The 21,680-nt window shown below is 45.7% G+C and overlaps 1 protein-coding gene across 10 annotated transcripts in view; it reads left to right on the forward strand.

The window, feature by feature from the left end:
• The window catches only part of ACKR2 (atypical chemokine receptor 2), a 70,706-nt gene that overhangs the window by 43,168 nt on the left and 5,858 nt on the right, over positions 1-21,680 (forward strand). The window contains exons 3-4 of one of the 10 annotated variants that reach the window (XM_049693660.1): positions 9,175-10,335; positions 21,025-21,152. The exons of 5 other annotated variants lie outside the window; for them this stretch is intronic. The gene's annotated coding sequence lies outside the window, so the exon portion shown is untranslated. Of the gene's footprint in view, positions 1-8,876; positions 10,336-12,896; positions 14,900-21,024; positions 21,153-21,680 lie in introns of those variants that run through there. 4 more of the 10 variants (XM_049693661.1, XM_049693659.1, XM_049693658.1 and 1 more) reach the window with 4 other exon arrangements.

Below are 21,680 nucleotides of genomic sequence, written 5' to 3' on the forward strand. Positions count from 1 at the left end.
TTGCCTTCCTGGGATCATACAAATGTTCCTTTTTGCAGATTTTCAGCCCACACCCAGGGCTTCTGCTTCCAAACACTTCATCACATTTCCAATTACAGCATTTTATTATCTCATGGTTTCCTCATTTTATGGCTACACTTCCCACTGTGGTATGTAATATCTGGATGGAGCATATCCTCAACCTGAAGCAGCCTCTGTGTTGTTTTGCCTCACCTCTCCTGAGACCCACTGTCCTGTGGAACCTGAGGAGGCAGACTGGTCCTCTCTAGATCTTAGGATCTAGATCTGGATTTGGTTCAGCAGTTTCCTCCCACTGATCCACCGCAGAGGTGGCTGGGTGGCAACTCAAGGGGACAATTCTTGGATGGAGTGTGTAGATAAATGTCGTAGCAGACCCAGAGACAGAGATTTGAGCTAAATTTTAGTTTGAACTATATAAAGTTGCCTTTTTCTTTTTAATAAGGCAAAGAAGGTCAGCCATTGGCAATGTCATGTGGTTCAAGTAGTAGTTTATTTGGGAGATGGAGACACAGACAGGATAGTGGGGAAGTGAGGCAGGGGAGGGAAGGTCACCTAAAGGATGTGTTATCAACCCAGTTACATCTGTGGGTAGCTGGAGTGTAATCCCATTGGAGGAATTCAAGAAACAGTATGGACCATACACCTGAGAGTTATTTCACCCAAAGGGCAAGGGATGTGGGCTATATTTGTAACAACTCACCACAGCCATTGGTTGAGGGCTCTTGAGGCAGCAAGAGGCATTACTTCCCTGAAACTTCTGGTGTGCAGCACTGGTGGACAGGGGTGAAACAGGCTTTGTTAGACAGAGCAAGCCCTCAGACAAAGCAGCGTGGGTGTTTCCAGTAGGGAGTCAGCCAGTGTATACTAAGTAGGTATGAGTGAGGGTGGAGTATAGGAGCACCAGCAACAGCACCTGCTGCAGAAGCTATGCCACTAGCTCTTGACCACAAACTCAAGTATATAAGAAAATAGGATTATATTTTCTAGAACAACTTATTTTCTGTTTTGAGACTGCGATCCACAGGATAATGGAAAATAAATATCAGTCAGTGTGAGGGTCACCCTTTGCCCAGAACTGCATCAGGTCTAAGAGATTCAGTCAGTACCAAGGCCCAGGCAAGCACTGTGCCACATGGTTCTTGGTGGAAGCTGTCCACATGGGCCTCCACTTAGACATCATTTCCTGCCTCCTTGTTGGTCACCAGCCCTATACATCCACACTCAGTATGGTCCACCAGCACCTTCAGGCCTGGCAGTTCATTTTGTTGCTTCTGTGCCAAGCTAGGGAATGGGATGGGGCTGCCTGTGGCCGTACTCACCTTGGACTCACCGTGTGCCACGTCTCTCTTCCCCTGGATTGCACAAACCCCAGGTCTCTGACCGGGAGGCAGGGCACAGGGTCAGTCTAGTGTCTAGATTGACGTGCTTCCCTCAGGCCTCTCATCTTCTCCCCAGCCTGGGGAATAATATTTTAGTTTGATGTAGGATAGAAAGAGAACCTTAATTTCCTCAAACTCCTGTACCCTAAGGACAAGGAAAATTGAAAGATCTTTCCTAAGGTCTGGCTATTTGAGTGGAGGGAAAGTCAATAGGGGGAAACATCAATTAACATTTCAAAAATGCCCCACCCTGCCGTGACCAATGCACTGTGACCACCGCCTCTTCCAGAGATGCTCCCTCTACTACTCTTTCCCCTCTGTGTTCATTATAGCTTGTAAAACGGAGGAGGCAAGTTGCCATTTTAAACAAGGCAGGAGTTCTTAACTTGGGGGCCCATGATATGACTCAGGGAAACCTGAATTTGGTTAGGAAGAAAATTTACATTTTTATTTTCATTAACCTCTGACAAAATTAACATCTTTGATTGTGAATGTAAGCAACAAAACAGTAGTATTAGCAGGACCTTGTCACAGGTATCTTAAAATATCATTTATATTCATCACTGTCATGGTAGTTGTAAGATTTGTTGCTAGATCTTTTTAAATGTGTCAGTAATGAAATGCATATATTACTATATCATAAATGTGTTTTAAAAATACTTTAAGAACTGCATTTCAGAATAATTTTTTACATTTTAAAAAAATTATCTTAGCATAATTGTAGACTTGCATTTACAAAAAATAATACAGAAAGATCCTGTATACCTTTCACCTAGTTTCTCCCAGTATAACCTGTTGCAAAATTATAGTACATTGTCACAACCAGCAAATTGACATTGCTATATCCACCCACATACCTTATTCAGATTTCACCAGTTTTATATGCAGTTTATCACATGTGTAGATATGTGTGCCCCCAGACAACTCCATCACCACAAAGACCCCTCATGCTGTTCTTTCATAGGCAGACTCTTGCCTCCCTCTCCCTTCCCAAGCCCTGGCATCCACTATTCTGTTCCCCATCTCTACAATTTTGTCATTTCAAGAATGTTATATAATGAAGTCTCTACCCTTCTGAGGTTTACATATTTTCACGTTTGTAGAAGTGTGTAACCTTTTGAGATTGCCTTGTTTTAATTATATGTAATTCCCTTGAGATATATCCAAATTGTGTAGATAATAGTTTGTTCCTTTTTGTCCTTGAGAAGTATTCCATGGTAGACACATTAGCAATTAGTTGAACCATTTGCCCGCTGAAGGGCAATTAGGATTGTTTCCAGTTCTGGGCTACAATTCATTTTTAACATGTTTTGTTTTGTGTTTTTAAAAACATTATTCTGAGAGGGAGTCCAAGGCTTTGCCACATTACCCACAAATCTATCGTCACAAAAAATGAAGTTCTAAGGGGGAGGAATATGTATCGCCACATTATTCCCTTCTACCCCTAGGGACTGGGTGAGAATGGGGACAGAGTAGGGTGGCATCTCAGAGCCTCTGCCAGGTCTTCTGTGCTGTTGTGTGAGAACTGAGGCACTACAGAGGCTGATCTTCACTAATGAGGGGAGTGTGTCTGTGGGGAGGGGAGTCAGAGGATGAAGAGTGGCCCAGGCACACGGCAACTTGAAACCCAACCATTGCCCCAAACCTAAGGAATATCTGTCATGCTCACAAATGAGTCATGTGAGTGATTTTGAGGAGACAAAGTCGAGTGACGGGGGTGAGTCCCACTCCTGGATCTGCTGGGGCAGGGAATAGCTGTGGGAGGTGACCTGTGAGTGGGCTGGGGAGTTCAAGGATACAAAGACTCAGAGCTCGAAGTGACCATGACAACATAAGCTCCCAGGAATTTTAGCAGGGGCAGTTCCCTGCTGGAGGCAAGCCCATTTCATTCCATTTCAAAGGACAGTGTGATTTCAGCTGACTCTGAGTTACACTTGACCTCACTGGTTGAGAATTTTCTTATTTTATTTTTCATTTATTTTTTCCTCTGCTTTTCAAATCTCTTAAAAAATTTTTTTAATTTAATTTAATTATTTTTATACAGCAGGTTCTTCATAGTCATCCATTTTATACACATCAGTGTATACATGTCAATCCCAATCGCCCAATTCAACACACACCCCCCACCCCCCCACCGCTTTCCCCCCTTGATGTCCATACGTTTGTTCTCTACATCTGTGTCTCAATTTCTGCCCTGCAAACTGGTTCATCGGTACCATTTTTCTAGGTTCCACATATATGCGTTAATATACTATATTTGTTTTTCTCTTTCTGACTTACTTCATTCTGTATGATAGCCTCTAGATCCATCCATGTCTCTACAAATGACCCAATTTCGTTCCTTTTTATGGCTGAGTAATATTCCATTGTATATATGTACCACATCTTCTTTATCCATTCGTCTGTTGATGGGCATTTCGGTTGCTTCCATGACCTGGCTATTGTAAATAGTGCTGCAATGAACATTGGGGTGAATGTGTTTTTTTGAATTATGGTTTTCTCTGGGTATATTCCCAATAATGAGATTGCTGGGTCATATGGTAGTTCTATTTTTAGTTTTTTAAGGAACCTCCATAGTGTTCTCCATAGTGGCTGTATCAATGTACATTCCCACCAACAGTGCAAGAGGGTTCTCTTTTCTCCACACCCTCTCCAGCATTTGTTGTTTGTAGATTTTCTGATGATGCCCATTCTAACTGGTGTGAGATGATACCTCATTGTAGTTTTGATTTGCATTTCTCTAATAATTAGTGATGTTGAGCAACTTTTCATGTGCTTCTTGGCCATCTGTATGTCTTCTTTGGAGAAATGTCTATTTAGGTCTTCTGCCCATTTTTGGATTGGGTTTTTTTTTTTTTAATATTGAGTTGCATGAGCTGTTTATATATTTTGGAGATTAATCCTTTGTCCGTTGTTTCATTTGGAAATATTTTCTCCGATTCTGAGGGTTCTCTTTTCGTCTTGTTTATGGTTTCCTTTGCTGTGCAAAAGCTTTGAAGTTTCATTAGGTCCCACTTGTTTATTTTTGTTTTTATTTCCATTTCTCTAGGAGGTGGGTCAAAAAAGATCTTGCTGTGATTTATGTCAAAGAGTGTTCTTCCTGTCTTTTCCTCTAAGAGTTTTATAGTGTCTGGTCTTACATTTAGGTCTCTAATCCATTTTGAGTTTATTTTTGTGTATGGTGTTAGGGAGTGTTCTAATTTCATTCTTTTACATGTAGCTGTCCAGCTTTCCCAGCACCACTTATTGAAGAGACTGTCTTTTCTCCATTGTATATCCTTGCCTCCTTTCTCATAGATTAGTTGACCATAGGTGCGTGGGTTTATTTCAGGGCTTTCTATGTTGTTCCATTGATCTATATTTCTGTTTCTGTGCCAGTACCATATTGTCTTGATTACTGTAGCTTTGTAGTGTAGCCTGAAGTCAGGGAGTCTGATTCCTCCAGCTCCGTTTTTTTCCCTCAAGACTGCTTTGGCTATTTGGGGTCTTTTGTGTCTCCATACAGATTTTCAGATTTTTTGTTCTAGTTCCATAAAAAATGCCATTGGTAATTTGATAGGGATTGCATTGAATTTGTAGATTGCTTTGGGTAGTATAGTCATTTTCACAATATTGATTCTTCCAATCCAAGAACATGGTATATCTCTCCATCTGTTGGTATCATCTTTCATTTCTTTCATCAGTGTCTTATAGTCTTCTGCATACAGGTCTTTTGTCTCCTTAGGTAGGTTTATTCCTAGGTACTTTATTCTTTTTGTTGCAATGGGAAATGGGAGTGTTTCCTTAATTTCTCTTTCAGATTTTTCATCATTAGTGTATAGGAATGCAAGAGGTTTCTGTACATTAATTTTGTATCCTGCAGCTTTACCAAATTCATTGATTAGCTCTAGTAGTTTTCCGGTGGCATCTTTAGGATTCTCTATATATAGTATCATGTCATCTGCAAACAGTGACAGTTTTACTTCTTCTTTTCCAATTTGTATTCCTTTTTCTTCTCTGATTGCCATGGCTAGGACTTCCCAAATTATGTTCAATAATAGTGGTGAGAGTGGACATCCTTGTCTTGTTCCTGATCTTAGCGGAAAAGGTTTTAGTTTTCACCATTGAGGATGACATTGGCTGTGGGTTTGTCATATATGGCCTTTATCATGTTGAGGTAAGTTCCCTCTGTGCCTACTTTCTGGAGGGTTTTTATCATAAATGGGTGTTGAATTTTGTCAAAAGCTTTTTCTGCATCTATTGAGATGATCATATTGTTTTTATTCTTCAATTTGTTAATATGGTGAATCACATTGATTGATTTGCGTATATTGAAGAATGCTTGCATCCCTGGGATAAATCCCACTTGATCATGGTGTATGATCCTTTTAATGTGTTGTTGGATTGTGTTTGCTAGTATTTTGTTGATAATTTTTTGCATCTATATTCATCAGTGATATTGGTCTGTAATTTTCTTTTTTTCATAGTCTTTGTCTGGTTTTGGTATCAGGGTGATTTTGGCCTCATAGAATGAGTTTGGGAGTGTTCCTTCCTCTGCAATTTTTTGGAAGAGTTTGAGAAGGATGGGTGTTAGCTTTTCTCTAATTGTTTGATAGAATTCACCTGTGAAGCCATCTGGTCCTGGACTTTTTGTTTATTGGAAGATTTTTAATCAGTTTCAATTTCATTGCTTGTGATCGGTCTGTTCATATTTTCTATTTCTTCCTGGTTCAGTCTTGGAAGGTTATATCTTTCTAAGAATTTGTCCATTTCTTCCAGGTTGTCCATTTTATTGGCATAGAGTTGCTTGTAGTAGTCTCTCAGGATGCTTTGTATTTCTGTGGTGTCTGTTGTAACTTCTAGTTTTTCATTCCTAATTTTATTGATTTGAGTCCTCTCCCTCTTTTTCTTGATGAGTCTGGCTAATGGTTTATCAATTTTGTTTATCTTCTCAAAGAATCAGCTTTTAGTTTTATTCATCTTTGCTATTGTTTTCTTTGTTTCTGTTTCATTTATTTCTGATCTAATCTTTATGATTTCTTTTTTTCTGCTAACTTTGGCTCTTGTTTGTTCTTCTTTCTCTAGTTCCTTTAGGTGTAAGGTTAGATTGTTTATTTGAGATTTTTCTTGTTTCTTGAGGTACGCTTGTATAGCTATAAACTTCCCTGTTAGAACTGCTTTTTCTGCATCCCATAGGTTTTGTTTTTTTTGTTTGTTTGTTTTTTTTTTTTTTCTGGTACACGGGCCTCTCACTGTTGTGGCCTCTCCCGTTGCAGAGCAACAGGCTCCGGACACGCAGGCTCAGCGGCCATGGCTCACGGGCTCAGCCACTCCGCGGCATGTGGGATCTTCCCGGACAGGGGCACGAACCCGTGTCCCCTGCATCGGCAGGTGGACTCTCAACCACTGCGCCACCAGGGAAGCCCCATCCCATAGGTTTTGGATCATCGTGTTTTCATTGTTATTTGTCTCTAGGTGTTTTTTGATTTCCTCTTTGATTTCTTCAGTATCTCTTGGTTATTTAGTAACGTATTGTTTAGCCTCCATGTGTTTGTGATTTTTACGTTTTTTTCCCCTGTAATTGATTTCTAATCTCATAGCACTGTGGTCAGAAAACATGCTTGATATGATTTAAATTTTCTTAAATTTACTGAGGCTTGATTTGTGACCCAAGATGTGATCTATCCTGGAAAATGTTCTGTGCGCACTTGAGAAGAAAGTGTAATCTACTGGTTTTGGATGGAATATCCTATAAATATCAATTAAATCTATCTGGTCTATTGTGCCATTTAAAGCTTGTGTTTCCTTATTAATTTTCTGTTTGGATGATCTGTCCATTGGTGTAAGTGAGGTGTTGAAGTCCCCCACTATTATCGTGTTACTGTTGATTTCCTCTTTTATAGCTGTTAGCAGTTGCCTTATGTATTGAGGTGCTCCTATGTTGGGTGCATATATATTTATAATTGTTATATCTTCTTCTGGGATTGATCCCTTGGTCATTATGTAGTGTCCTTCCTTGTCTCTTGTAACATTCTTTATTTTAAAGTCTATTTTATCTGATATGAGTGTTGCTACTCCAGCTTTCTTTTGATTTCCATTTGCATAGAATATCTTTTTCCATCCCCTCACTTTCAGTCTGTATGTGTCCCTAGGTCTGAAGTGGGTCTCTTGTAGACAGCATATATATGGGTCTTGTTTTTGTACCCATTCAGCAAGCCTGTGTCTTTTGGTTGGAGCATTTAATCCTTTCACGTTTAAGGTAATTATCGATACGTATGTTCCTATGACCATTTTCTTAATTGTTTTGGGTTTGTTTTTGTAGGTTCTTTTCTTCTCTTGTGTTTCCCGCTTAGAGAAGTTCCTTTAGCATTTGTTGTAGAGCTGTTGTGGTGGTGCTGAATTCTCTTAGCTTTTGCTTGTCTGTAAAGCTTTTGTTTTCTCCATCGAATCTGAATGAAATCCTTGCCGGGTAGAGTAATCTTGGTTGTAGGTTCTTCCCTTTCATCACTTTAAGTATATCATGCCACTCCCTTCTGGCTTGTAGAGTTTCTGCTGAGAAATCAGCTGTTAACCTTATGGGAGTTCCCTTGTATGTTATTTGTCGTTTTTCCCTTGCAGCTTTCAATAATTTTTCTTTGTCTTTAATTTTTGCCAATTTGATTATTATGTTTCTTGGCATGTTTCTCCTTGGGTTTATCCCATATGGGACTCTCTGCGCTTCCTGGACTTGGGTGGCTACTTCCTTTCCCGTGTTAGGGAAGTTTTCGACTCTAATCTCTTCAAATGTTTTCTCTGGTCCTTTCTCTCTCTCTTCTGCTTCTGGGACACCTATAATGCGAATGTTGTTGCGTTTAATGTTGTCCCAGAGGTCTCTTAGGCTGTCTTCATTTCTTTTCATTCTTTTTTCTTTATTCTGGTCTGCAGCAGTGAATTGCACCATTCTGCCTTCCAGGTCACTTATCCGTTCTTCTGTCTCAGTTATTCTGCTATTGATTCCTTCTAGTGTAGTTTTCATTTCAGTTATTGTATTGTTCATCTGTTTGTTTGTTCTTTAATTCTTCTAGGTCTTTGTTAAACCTTTCTTGCATCTTCTCAGTCTTTGCCTCCATTCTTTTTCCAAAGTCCTGGATCATCTTCGCTATCATTCTGAATTCTTTTTCTGGAAGCTTGCCTCTCTCCACTTCATTTAGTTGTTTTTCTGGGGTTTTATCTTGTTCCTTCATCTGGTACATAGCCCTCTGCCTTTTCATCTTATCTGTCTTTCTGTGAATGTGGTTTTTGTTCCACAGGCTGCAGGACTGTGGTTCTTCTTGCTTCTGCTGTCCGCCCTCTGAGAATTTTCTTATTTTAGTTGGAGGAGTCAGGGTTCACATTGTGATGATAGCTCGGCCTCCCGTCCCCCAAGAACATCCCCCTACCTGGGATGTTTCAGGTGGAATTTGTGCTGTCCCCTGCTTATTATGCCCAGCTCCGTGTGATACTGTGTGTCCTTGACAGGAGTCTGGTGGCCAAGGGCCAAGGAATGCCAGGAGCTAAGAAGCCATTCAGGAGGAAGACCCTTGAGCAAGGTCTGGGGTGCGCAGGAGTGCAGGAGGAGACTGTAAGTCGTCGAAGGTGCGCCAGCACCATTATACAAGTGCTAAAGAATGAATGGGGCTGGGCACTGAGCATTAGTGCCGCTCACCTCGCAAGAAGGGCAGAGGACCACACAGTGCGTGCCTCCTGAGGAAAGAACAGAACCACCTGTGAAGTTGCAAACCTGAATCTGATCAAACCTCCCACTTCCAATTCACAGGAAATACAGAGAGCAGAGAAACGTGTTAAACAGCACCATGAGGATGTAACCAGCACAGTCCAGATGCCGGGAAATTTACGTACAGGTTGAACAACCAAGTTGCAAGGAAAAGCAAAACGATAGAGGTGGAGAGGGAACCTACAGATCTAAAAATACTTAAATATATATATCAACCACTAACGGTGCGTGGACCTTATTTGGATCCTGAATCAAAGAAACAAACGGTGATGGGAAAAATTTGTGAGACCAGTGACTGGATATTTGATATTAAGGAATTAGTGTTAACTTTTTAAGGTGTGACAGTGGTCAAAGCCCTTATCTTTTAAGGACACATACTGAAATATTTACAGCTTACATGATATGATGTCTGGTATTTGCTTCAAAATAACACAGGAAGGGGTAAGTGGATGGGAGTGTAAGTAAAAAGATTGAGCACTAGTTGATAATCGTTGAAGCTGGATGCTGGATACATGGGAATTATTTTATACTATTCTGGCACTTTCTCGAAGTGTATGTTTGAAAATTGCCATAATAAAAATACTTAATAAAACTATAAAACATATGTGGAGAGGAGAAAACATCTGGATTTGGAAGGAAGGTGCAATCAGCCAACTGGCTGGGGGCCGTGAGTGGGAGTGCAGGAGTCAGGCTGCCTGGGCCTGGGACACACATGTGGGGAGGGCCGCCTGGATGGGCAGATGGGGTGAAAAGGTGAAGGAGTGGTCGGCAAGCCTTGCAGTTCTCAACTGTTGATTAACAGTCAGCGTCCTCAGTTTCCAAGACCTTAAAAGTGTTTAAAAGAAAATAATTCCACAGAAACAAAATTGGCCACAGAAAGCTGGCTGCTCAGCTCGTCCATGCCTCCCACCTACTTCCAGGCTCTGTTGTGAGCACCGGTTTCCAAGCCCTACACGATGTCGTCTTTGCTTGGAGCCTGAGGGTGCGTGCAAGCTGCTGCTGTTTGCCGTCCCTGACCTCGGGCTGGCCAGGCATCCTGGCTTCAGTCATGTCCTCATGGGCAAAGTCCCAGAGCCAATAACAGTGTTCCAGCTGATGGAGTACGGACGTCATCGGGTCCAACCCTCTACAACTGCTCTCCAGAGAAGCCCCAGGGAGTAGAGTCTTTGTGTCCAGCAGCACTGGGAGCAGTCTTAGGTAAAAGTAAGTAATTCTGCGGAGTTTTCATGTTGAAGCATACGTTCACCCAGTACACTTGTATTGCATGTCTGCTGCATGTCAAGCCCTGGCTGGGCTTTTCCGTGAGGGATTCGCAGATGAGTAAGAAATAATTTCTGTCCTAGAATAGCTAACTAGATCTGAGTTGGAGGGAAGGGAGAAGGAAGGAGCAGAGAATTAAACAGAATATTCACATACGTTATGGGCAAGAGAGCACTGGCATGGGAATCAGAAAGTCCAGGGGCTACTATCAACTGTGGGTTTCTGGGCAAGTGACTTTCCCTCTCTGACCCTTGGCAATCCTGTCTACAAAATGGGTGTGATAACTTCAGCTTGGCCTAACCCACAGAGAAGGCATCTGGAGAACCACTACATTAGCTCATGTAATATATGGTTGAAGGTATTTTGATAAATGAATAAATATGTTGATTTCAAACAGATACGTTTTTACCACAGCAAGGGACTGGTAAGTGGCAAAAAGATTACATACTGCCTCCTACCTTAGCTGAAAGCAGCCCCCTCCCAAGGCCCTGAGCTCAAGACCCTGGGCAGATGTACAAAAGGGGAGACAACACGTCTGGGGTGGCTGGAGGGGGCCAGCTGGCGGAGGTGGCGCAGAAAGAGGTAATGGAAGAGGTGAGATGAACATTTCCTTCCTGCTGTGCTGTCAATGGAGAATAATAGGAAGAAACTGGTCTGAGATTTTGACACAATGTCTAATCAAAGTGACTAGACACAGGTGCTAACAGAACTTCTAAACTGTGGGGCAAGTTTGTGATTTAGGAATTCCAACTTTAAGACCCTGGAGATGGACCAGACTGACCCTCCTCTTGTGGGCTCAGCCCAGAATCGGGTGAACTTTGCTCAAGGAATACAGAGAAATAGAAAGAAAGAGACAGCAAGTGAGACAGAGGCTGAGGCAGGGCCAACCCGGGGCTCTTTCATCTAAAAGCCACTTTGTCAAGTGCTGGCTGGGCTCCATCAGCAAATCAACTGGCCGCCTCTCAAGCTCCTGTTCTGTGTGGGTAGCACTGGATACTCTGTGTGCAGAGGAACAAGGCCCTTGACCTTGGAGAATTTGCAGAATGATGGAGAGACAGATGTGCCCCTGAATAATAATTCCCCTACAGACTCGGGAAGCTCAGAGCAGGGCATCAGGGAGGCCTGGAGAGACTTGGGGAGGCTTCTGTGGGGAGACAGGCCTGGAGCTGGCTCATGGAGGACAGACTACAGGCAAAAGCTTGACAGATTCACAGTCCTTGGCTGAAGAGAGAAGCAGGTGTTTTGAAAACGTGATGCCACTTTTCACTGTAATTAGTAAATGTGCCCTGTGAGTTAGGAGTATGCCAGTATAGTAAAGATTTTAAGGTCACTACCCTATAGTTTAAGGGCATTGTGTCCTGTGGGAGAGGCCTGTGTATCCTGGCTGAGTGGCTTCAGAGGCTGCGTTTACTCCCTTCCCAGGGAAGATAATCTTTGCACATCTTAAAGAGAGCAGAGAAGATGAGTTCAGAGCCCTCTCCCTGCAGCCCACATGGGAAAGTCCTGCTGCCCCCTGACGAGTTTTTCTTGCTGCAGTGCACTGCAGTCACTGTTTTGGCTGCCCTTGGAGCCAGTGGAAGACAGCTGGTAGCTCTCTCTTGGGTGGAGAGCAGTTCCTCTGTATGAATTTGAGTAAGTGTTGCCCAACTGTCTGCCACCTAGGCTTCTCAGCAACTGTCACTGCAGCAGAGCAGAGAAGGGGAAGTCAAGAACGAAAAGCTCAGGGCATGAGGTTGGCCGGTGCAGCTATGGGCCGGGTCAAGATTGGGGTGGAGAGCAGGATGACAGACTGGAGAGGAATGGAAAGACCTGGGCCTACCTGGCCAGCCCTTCCTGGAACTCCCTGGCACTGGAGCCATGACTGACTTCCCCTGACTGGAACATGCCTGTTCCAGGAAAAGGCCCAGCTCTTGCTGGAAAGATGCCTCAGTGGGTTCCAGGGAAACATGACCACTCATGCAAAGACTCTGAGCTGTCCCCATAACCTGCCCTGCCCACCAGGGAGTGTTTGATGTGCTGTGGCTGGGAAGTCAAGTCAGCAGGAAGCAGATGGTTTGAGATATTTCAAAAGAGGATGAGACAGTTTGAACAGCAAAAGAAATAATGATAATAATGAAATAAAATTAATACTCATGAGTCTATACTGATATAAATAAATAAATAGGAAGAAAGGCTAACTTTCTTACAGTAAAATTCCAATTAAAAAATATAGAAAGGGGCTTCCCTGGTGGCGCAGTGGTTGAGAGTCCGCCTGCTGATGCAGGGGACACGGGTTCGTGCCCTGGTCCGGGAAGATCCCACATGCCTTGGAGCGGCTGGGCCCGTGAGCCATGGCCACTGAGCCTGCACGTCCGGAGCCTGTTGCTCTGCAACGGGAGAGGCCACAGCAGTGAGAGGCCCGCGTACCGCAAAAAAAAAAAAAAAAAAAAAAAAATATATATATATATATAGAAAAAATGATGGAAATAGAAAGTGACCATTTGGCAAACACCACAGTAATAATCGTTGTCAGAAAGCATCATTGGTAGATGCTAAAATTAGTGGTAAAAGTATGATAAGAAGCAGGATATTTGCATAGTTTCAAAGTACCTCCCCACAAGATGCTTATTACAAAAGAATAAATAGTAATTTCATGGTGGAAAAACCTGGCAGACACTACCTTACCAAGTGATCAAAGTTAACATTGCCAGTAATGAGCCATATTAAAATCAGGTACATCTGGTATCATGCGCTGAGAGGGACACATCACTTCTCTGGTGTTCCTGCCCAAAATGCATAGCCTCAATCTAATCATGAAGAAGCATCAGACCAAAATTTAGGGGCATTCTACAGTTCTCTTCAGAACTGTCAGGTCATGAAAGATAAAGCAAGACTGAGGAACTGTCTCAGAATGGAGAGACCAAGGAGACACAACAACAAAATGCAGGGTGGGGTTCTGCTTCAGATCCTGGACCAGAGAAGGGACATTAGTGGGACAATTGGTGACATTCGAATAAGGTCTGCAGAGTAGTTAATTGTGCTGTGTCATGGTTCAGATCGTTGTATTGTGGTTCTGTAAGATGTTAACGGGAATTCTGTGCACAATTTTTTCAAGTCTAAAAATTATTTTTAAATTAAAAAAGTTTAAAAAGGGGGTGAGGAAGGAGCCCAGGTTCTAGAACTTAGTTGTTCCCCAAGATGGAAGCAGGACTCTTTGCCTTATTCTCCCTATTGGTAACTAGCATTTGGCCTGGAGAGACTTGGAGACCCACCCACTAGGAAGGTCCCCTGCTTCCCTCTGTGGGAGTGAGAACCCATCACAGGCTTGGCCTCCTGTGGCCTGTCGATGCCAGAGAAAGGCAAATGTCTGCCTTTGTCCACCTCTCTGGGGACCTTCAGTTCTCATGCCTGTCTGAGGGAGGCACCATCCCCACACCCCCAAAAGATCTGAAAACCACGGCTCAGAGAGGTGAAGCCACCATCTCTAGGTCACACAGCAGGTACATAGCCAGATTCAAGCCCAGCTCTGTGTAACCCAATTGCCAGTGCCTGTAACCACCTGACATTATTCTATTACTGCTCAATTCAGGTAGGGGCAACGAGCATTCACCAAGCAACTACTGTGTGTCAGGCTGGCAGTGGGGCTGGAGGTGAAGGTGGCTGAGACATTGACCCTGGACCACAGGTGCCATCCTGGCGGAGAGGAACCCTCATACTGCCAAGCATATGGCAGGCAGTGTGTCGCACACACATATTCGTTCATTCAGTCTGCTCTTGCCTGGCCCTGGACTCAGGCTGGTGGGTCAGATATGGTCCTTGCCCTGGGAGCTCGTGACCCAGGAGCGGAGCAGACAAGTGAACAGACAGCTAGCTATGCGGAAAGTCATGCCATGATGGGAGTGGCAGGGGGAGTAGGGAAAGGGAAAGAGGGAATATGGTCTAGAAAGTCTAGGAGATGAGAATATCCCTGACACTGTGGGTGGAACAGACACAGCACTGCTTGGAGGGAGTTAGGGTCAGAGAAGGAGGGTTGGGGGTGAATGAGGGAGTGGGTAGAATCCTGCTGGGGAGGTATCCAGGACCAATGAAGCTGGAGGCTGGGAAGGCCACCTAGATAGGGGACAGGGTAAGCGAAAGCCTGGAAGTCTGGACTGAGACAGTTCATGTTCTTGGCCCAGCTGCAGGGGAATCGTTCCAGAGAAGTATGGTTGGGGACACATGTTTTCCAAAGTAATTAGAACCTCTCTTTGGGGGAGATGTTCTTTCATGGGGGCAGTCATTTGAGCTTGACTCATCTTCAGTGAGGGAAACAGCTTGTGGCTGTGCAGCTGAGGTGGGTCTGGGGCAGGCGCAAAGAGGTACTTTGTTCCAGCCGGAAGGCAGGATGTGTGCAGGAAGCTGTCCAGGGAGGGGAAGAGCTTATGAAGGATCACTCCCTCTGCACTTCACTGAGGAAGAAGGACCCAGGCGCTACTGCTCTCCTCCTGGGTGCGAGGTGGACATCCCTAGGCAAGTGGAGCTGGCTCTGGTAGGTTTCTGAAACTCTCGGAATGGGGTGGGCCCTACACAGGGGCCACAGGTTGAGACTGGATCTAGTGGCCCGGAGAGTGTGGACTGTGTGGGGAGAGGCAGGTGCTAAGCGGGGTGAGTGTGGAGCTCTGTCTCTAGGACAGCTGTTGGAGCAGTTGCCCCAGCAGCTGGGGAGTAAGGTGGTCTGCTGGCCCCTTGCCCCCTTGATTCCAGCTCAGAATCTGCTTCGTGGATTCTGGAAATCCCTGAGAGTTGCTACCGACATGGCTGGGTGACCTCCCTCAGGCATTCCCTTTCCTCTCTGAGCTGTACTGTGATGGGGACAGATGAGATGGCCTTTAAGGGTCCCCCTCCCAGGGCTGAGGTTCCCAGCACCCATCCATACTCACTCTTTATGCACCCCCATCCTCTCTTTACCCCCAACTCCTGCCAAGTTCTCAGTCCCTCCATCTGCCCCAAACAGTCCCAGGATCCCCTCTTATTCATCCCAGCTTGAGCCAAGTGTCATTTTAGGGTCTGGAGGGGAACCAATAGTTATGTGCTAGGCACTTATTTCATTATTATAAAAATGCCACCAGGAAGCATTTTATAGGTGAGAAAACTAAGGCTCAGAGAGGTTAAGTAATTTGCCCAGGGTTACTCAGCCATTAAGAACTGGACCAATCTATAGTCTATTCTTCCATGCTGCACCATGCTGAGTGTACCACCCTCCCTGGGGGTGGTGGCGGTGGAGCGGGTATTTCATTTTGACCCCAGCATAATGCTGAAATGCAAACGCGAGGAGCTTGAGTAGCGAAATTTTGGGCAACAACGAGAGAGGCCCCAAAAAAGGCAAAAATAGTTCAGGAAAGATGTGAAAATCTTCAGCAGCAGCTCCTTGAAGAGTCGGGCTCTAAAATTGCTTAGTTTTTATTAATTGAAACAAACTTTGGGAGGAGGGGTTGCTCTTATGATTTCATCAATGTCACAAGCATCTCTGTTTCCTGGTAAGAGCCAGGAAACATAGAGTAGTGTGGGGTCCCGGGGAGTGGGTGGGCCTTACGGATCCCAGGGAGTAGGAGGCAGCATGTCCATCAGGAGGCTGCAAGGGGCCCCCTGCCTGGTGGGGACCGGACAAGGCCACTTTCTTCCAGCCAGGCTCTGTGACTCCACAAACCTAGGGAAGGTTAGTGCAGGAGATGGGGGCTCTGGGCATGAAAAAGGCAAGATACACCAATATGTTCCCAAGGGTTATTTTGGAGGGAGGTAAGATTATGGGGAGATTTTTAGCCTCTTTTCTGTTTTTTTTCTTGTATTTTCACATTTTACATTGAGCATATATTACTTTTGTAATCAGGAAAAATACATGTTAAAAAAGTAAAAAGGGGGCTTCCCTGGTGGCGCAGTGGTTGAGAGTCCACCTGCCAGTGCAGGGGATACGGGTTCGTGCCCCGGTCTGGGAAGATCCCACATGCCGCGGAGCGGCTGGGCCTGTGAGCCATGGCCGCTGAGCCTGTGCTCCGCAACGGGAGAGGCCACAGCAGTGAGAGGCCCGCGTACCGCAAAAAAAAAAAAAAAGTAAAAAGGGAGAGTGTGTGCAGTGGTCCAGGACTCAGTGATCAGGGCTCTAGGGTCAGCTCTGCCTGGTTTGTGGTGAGGCCCTGAGCTTCCTGTGAAACCGGGGAGGGGACACCTGCTACTCTCCTCACAGGGAAGCCAGGAAGACTTGCAAGGACCAGGGTATAAAAGAGCCTCATGTAAATGTCAGGACTGGTTTGTATTGTTTGCATTGTGTTTTATCATCACAAGGAATCCAAATGCCATGCTTCCCAAGGGGGACGGTGCAGGGGGCAGATGTCAGTCCTGTGAGTCTGCGAGGGCTCACAGCAGCTCGCAGTGTGTGGTTCAAGGCTCCAGATCTAGAGCCGACTGGTGGGACTTGATTTCTAATCCTGCAGTACACTTGCTGTGTGTCCTTGGGCATGTTACTCCCCCTCTGTGAGCCTCAGTTCCTCACTTGTAAAATGGGAATAACAGTAGTGCTTGTCTCAAAAGGTCATTGTGAGAGCAGTAAGTACCTTAACACATATAAAGCTTGGCGGGCAAGTGGGGGAGCAGTGGGGGGAGGGACCACAACTCACTTGTTATTTTCTTTGAGAGGCAATGTAATTTAGTGTTTAAAAGCATGGACTCGGGGGAATTCTCTGGCGGTCCAGTGGTTAAGACTCTGTGCTTTCACTGCTGAGGGCATGGTTTTAACTCCTGGTTAGGGAACTAAGCCATGCTGCATGGTGGAAAAAAGGAAATGGACTCTGGGTTATAGTTCCTGGTCTACTACTCACTTGCTCTTGGGCCAGTTCCCTAATCTCTGTGCCTCAGTGTTCTCAGCTAGAAAATGGGACTAATGATATGTTTAATTTCTATAAGGTAAATATGAGGATTAAATAATATATGTGAAGCTCCTTGTCCCTGCACCCAGCACACTGTCAGGGCTCCATGGTGTTAGCCATTATAATAACTGCACCACATTTAATCCCACGAAATCCTTTGCTGTAGTATTATTTATTTTATGATGAGAAAACAGCCTCGTGGAATTCAAGGGTTTAGGATGGAAGCCCTGACTCTGTCTTGGGGCTGCATGAAGGTTTAAGCCCAAGAGCATCCCAAACTGAGCAGTGGAGCAGAGACCCACCTCTGCCCCCTGAGTTGGTCATTCCTGAATTCTCTCCCTGCATGCCATTCCCATGGCCCTGGACCTCTTTCCTCCTGTCCTTGTGTGGCTCCCCGTTCCTTTTCCTGTTTTCTATTCACATACCGTCAGTCCCACAACCAGCCTTCCATTCAAGCATCCTGAGCAATGGCAGCCTGGTCTCCTGTCACTCTCCATCTCTAGTCCCCAACCTTCACCCCTATCTTTTTTTTTTTTTTTTTTTTTTTTGCTGTACGCGGGCCTGTCACTGTTGTGGGCTCTCCCATTGTGGAGCACAGGCTCCGGACACGCAGGCTCAGCGGCCATGGCTCACGGGCCCAGCCGCTCCACGGCATGTGGGATCTTCCCGGACCGGGGCACGAACCTCTGTCCCCTGAATCGGCAGGCGGACTCTCAACCACTGCGCCACCTGGGAAGCCCTTCACCCCTATCTTTTAATGAGCTAGCCTAGACTCTGGGCCTAGGTTCAAATCCCAGCTCTGCTACTTACTAGCTATGTGCCCTTGGGCATGTTCCCTAGCCCCTCTATGACTCAGTTTCCTCACAGGTAAAATAGAGGTAATAACTATCCGCCTCAGAGTGTTATTGCAAAGATGAAATGAATTAATGCATGTAAGGTTCTGAGAACAGAGCCTGGCCCATAGGAAGTGCTATGTAAGTGGTGGGTATTGTTGTTGTTATTGTTATACATACAGTAGAGTTTAATATCTTGTGTTTTCCCAAACCCAGCAGGAAGAAAAGAGAGATCCCAATGCTGTTACCAGGTCCCCCACCTGTGCCCCAACAGAGCACTTTCCACAGCCCGACACTGTGGTCGGAGTGTCAGTCACTTCACAACTCCTGCCTCAACTTTTCCAGCCACAGCTGGGCCAGGAATACAGGATGGGAATGCTAGAATTATAGGCAGAGAGGGGGGGCCCGTCACTAGCTGAGCCAGGTTGGAGTCCAGGCCTTGGGACTCTGTCTCCACCCTAATCCTCCCAAAGCAGTCAGGGGAGCCTTCTGAGGGAGGGAGCAGGGGGTGGCCACAGGGAGGCTTGCGCCAGCTGGAAGTGGCCTTGAACTTGGCTCAAGTGGAAATAGTGGGGGCTCTGGGCCGGTCACACTCCATGGTCACGGGCTCCCAAGACTGCTGAGGCAGAGCTTGCCCAAGCTGAGGAAATAACTCACAGAAGGAGGGTCTTGGCTCAGCTGTGTGCAGGGCACCAGTGTGGGAGGGAGAAAATCAGGCCAGGGAAAAAGGAGGCGAGAGAAGAAGGGAGGGAGAGGGTGATTGTGCTGATTAATTGCATGGTCATTTGTTGAATGCCTCTCAGATGTCAGCCCTGTGCCGGGGAGTTCCAACGCCTGGGAATCCCCAGTCTAGCAGAGGAGGCAAGTGATCCTCAAAAGGTGACTCTGTTTCTGGGAGGTGGATTTGAGGCTGAGGAGTGACCTTTTTTTTTTTTTTGCGGTACGCGGGCCTCTCACTGTTGTGGCCTCTCCCGCTGCGGAGCACAGACTCCGGACGTGCAGGCCCAGCGGCCACGGCTCACAGGCCTAGCCGCTCCGTGGCATGTGGGATCTTCCCAGACTGGGGCACGAACCCGTGTCCCCTGCATCGGCAGGCGGACTCTCAACCACTGTGCCACCAGGGAAGCCCAGGGAAGCCCAGGAGTGACCTTCTGTGAGTGCTTGGGGGGCTGGGGCAGGGGGTTCACCAGGCCAGTGGCCCAGGTAGCCTCCTGGGAGGGAAGGATTGAGATTGCATTTTAAAGGATATAAATCTTTTTCCAAGGAAGCCAGCAAAATTATCGTCCACTGAAAGTGATCTCAAATGTTATTCTTTGTTTTATATTACAAAAGCCGGTGTGGCCTCTTAGGGTCATGTTTGATCTTGTTTATTCACTGGTCTCAGCTGCACTGTGGGCAGCACACTCAACATGGGGGTGCTGTGGTCAACTGGGAGGGGACCTACACGTGACCCTGTCCTCAAGGCCTCTTGGCTGGGGAGGAGGGCAGCTGTGGGGTTGATGTGAAAGGTGTAAAAGGGAAGGTGGTGGGTGACAGCAAGACAGGCAGGTTTGGTCATGCTCCATGGGATCCTGATCGGAGGTATGCTGCTAAAGGTTTAACAGCCGATTCTCAGCAACGGTGGGTGAGGAGAGGGAAGCTCCCGTTTATAGCATTTGCCTTGGTGTAAATATTCCCACCATGATCAGTTTCAGGCTACTGATTTATCACTGAATGTGGAATTGGTTAATCCCATGATGGCTTGTTGAATGCCTCCCGGATGTTGCATTACTGGCTCTCGCCAGCCGGTACGAGACAGCCTCAGCATATGGCTGACTTTGAGTCTTCTTTGCCACCCATTGATGAGGCCAGAAGTCCCACTATCAGAGGCTCATCCTTCAAATTCAAGTTTGGTTCATGTTGAAAAGGGGAGCTGGGGGAAAAGGGCCAGTTCTGTTACTGAGTCCAAGCTTGTACTGCTCCCCTGCACGACAGGGGACGAGGCGTTGGGCAAGGAATAGCGACTTTATTCAGAAAGCCAGCAGGCCGAGAAGATGGGGGACCCGTGTCCCAAAGAATCATCTTACCTGAGTTATTAGAATTCAGGCTTCTTTTCTACTAAAAGGGAAGCGGGGTGTGGCTGGTTGTTGCAGACCTCTTGGTACCAGCCAGACCTCGGTGGGGATGTGATGATCCTTTGTTCCTGCAGCTGACCACGTGGGACTGGTCAGATGTTCCTATAAACCTTCAACAAACAAATGTTATTTTTTGTTCTGCAAATTTTTATCTCTATATGAATGAAAAGTGTTACACCTTTAATGGTCAAGCTTGGGAGGCAGAGTCTTGAGAAAGGGTTATTATGTATATTTCAGGCTGTAAGCATCATTCTTTTACTGTTGGATGAGACAAAGGTACAGAGCCTGCATGGCTAAGCCCAGGCAACAGAGCCAATGTGGAGTCAGGTTTGTTCTTCTCTGTTGCAGTTCTACCTTGTATTGTTAGGGCCATCCAATCCTGGGCCCATCAGTTGCTGATCTTAAGCTGTGGGCAATTGGGCTTCACCTCTCCAAGCCTCAGTTTCCTTATCTGGAAAATGGGGATCATAATGGTACTGCTTATCAGAACTATGGTGAAGATTAAATGAGAAGGAGCTCAACTAACATAGCTACCTTCCTATCTAGATGGACATAGCAGTATCCTCTCTCTTATTGCCTTAACTTTGACTTCTCTGAGAGGCCTGGGGAGGGGAGGCCTGGATCCTCAGGAGAAGACATTAATCTCCAGCCAGATTCTTGCTAAGTTAAAGCTGGAGCCAGCCCAGGCCAGCAGCCTCAGGATGATGTTACTGCCCCAGAGACAAGCTGTAGTTTGCCCTTGTGCCCTTGGCTTCATTGTACGGGAAGCTCAGCTGACCTTGCCCTTGCTGTCCCTGCTCCTTTCAGCCTCCTCTCTATCTAGTTGTCCGGATTCCCTAGAGGTTCTACTCCAGAGCTTCATTCGGGATTGCCTTACTATCTGTGAAGATGTGAATAACTGACACTGCAATCCATTCCTCTCAAGGTGTTTCTGGGTAAGCCAAATAAATGAATTCCAGTATTAAGGAAAAGTGAAAAAACAAAAAAAGGGAAAACAGAACAGGGCTAGATGGACTATTAGGGGTGGGGTAACAGAGACCGGAAGGGCAGTCAAACATGGGGTTTGTGGCTCAGTGCAGCCGTACAGAGATGACTCACTGTATGCTTTGCACAAGTAGTTCTCTTTCTTTGAGTCTCTGTTTCCCCACCTGTAAGTTGGAGGAGGTGGACACCATGCACTCTCACTCCCTCAGTGTGAGATGCGGAGGGCACAAAGGGTCACAGGAAGTGACCCTATTGCCACTGTGTCAAATTACCACAAATTCAGTGGCTTAAGGCAACACAAATTTATTAGCTTAAAATTCTAGAGATCAAAAGTCTAAAATGGGTCAGCCCAGCTGCATTCCTTCCGGAGGCTCAGGGGAGGATTAGTTCCCTGCCTCTTCTAGCCTTTAGAGGCTGCCTGCATCCATTGTCCTGCAACCACATCCCTCTGACCTCTGTCTCCACCGTCACATTTCCTT

Source organism: Orcinus orca, chromosome 10 (assembly GCF_937001465.1).
Source record: "Orcinus orca chromosome 10, mOrcOrc1.1, whole genome shotgun sequence".
Taxonomy (NCBI): domain Eukaryota; kingdom Metazoa; phylum Chordata; class Mammalia; order Artiodactyla; family Delphinidae; genus Orcinus; species Orcinus orca.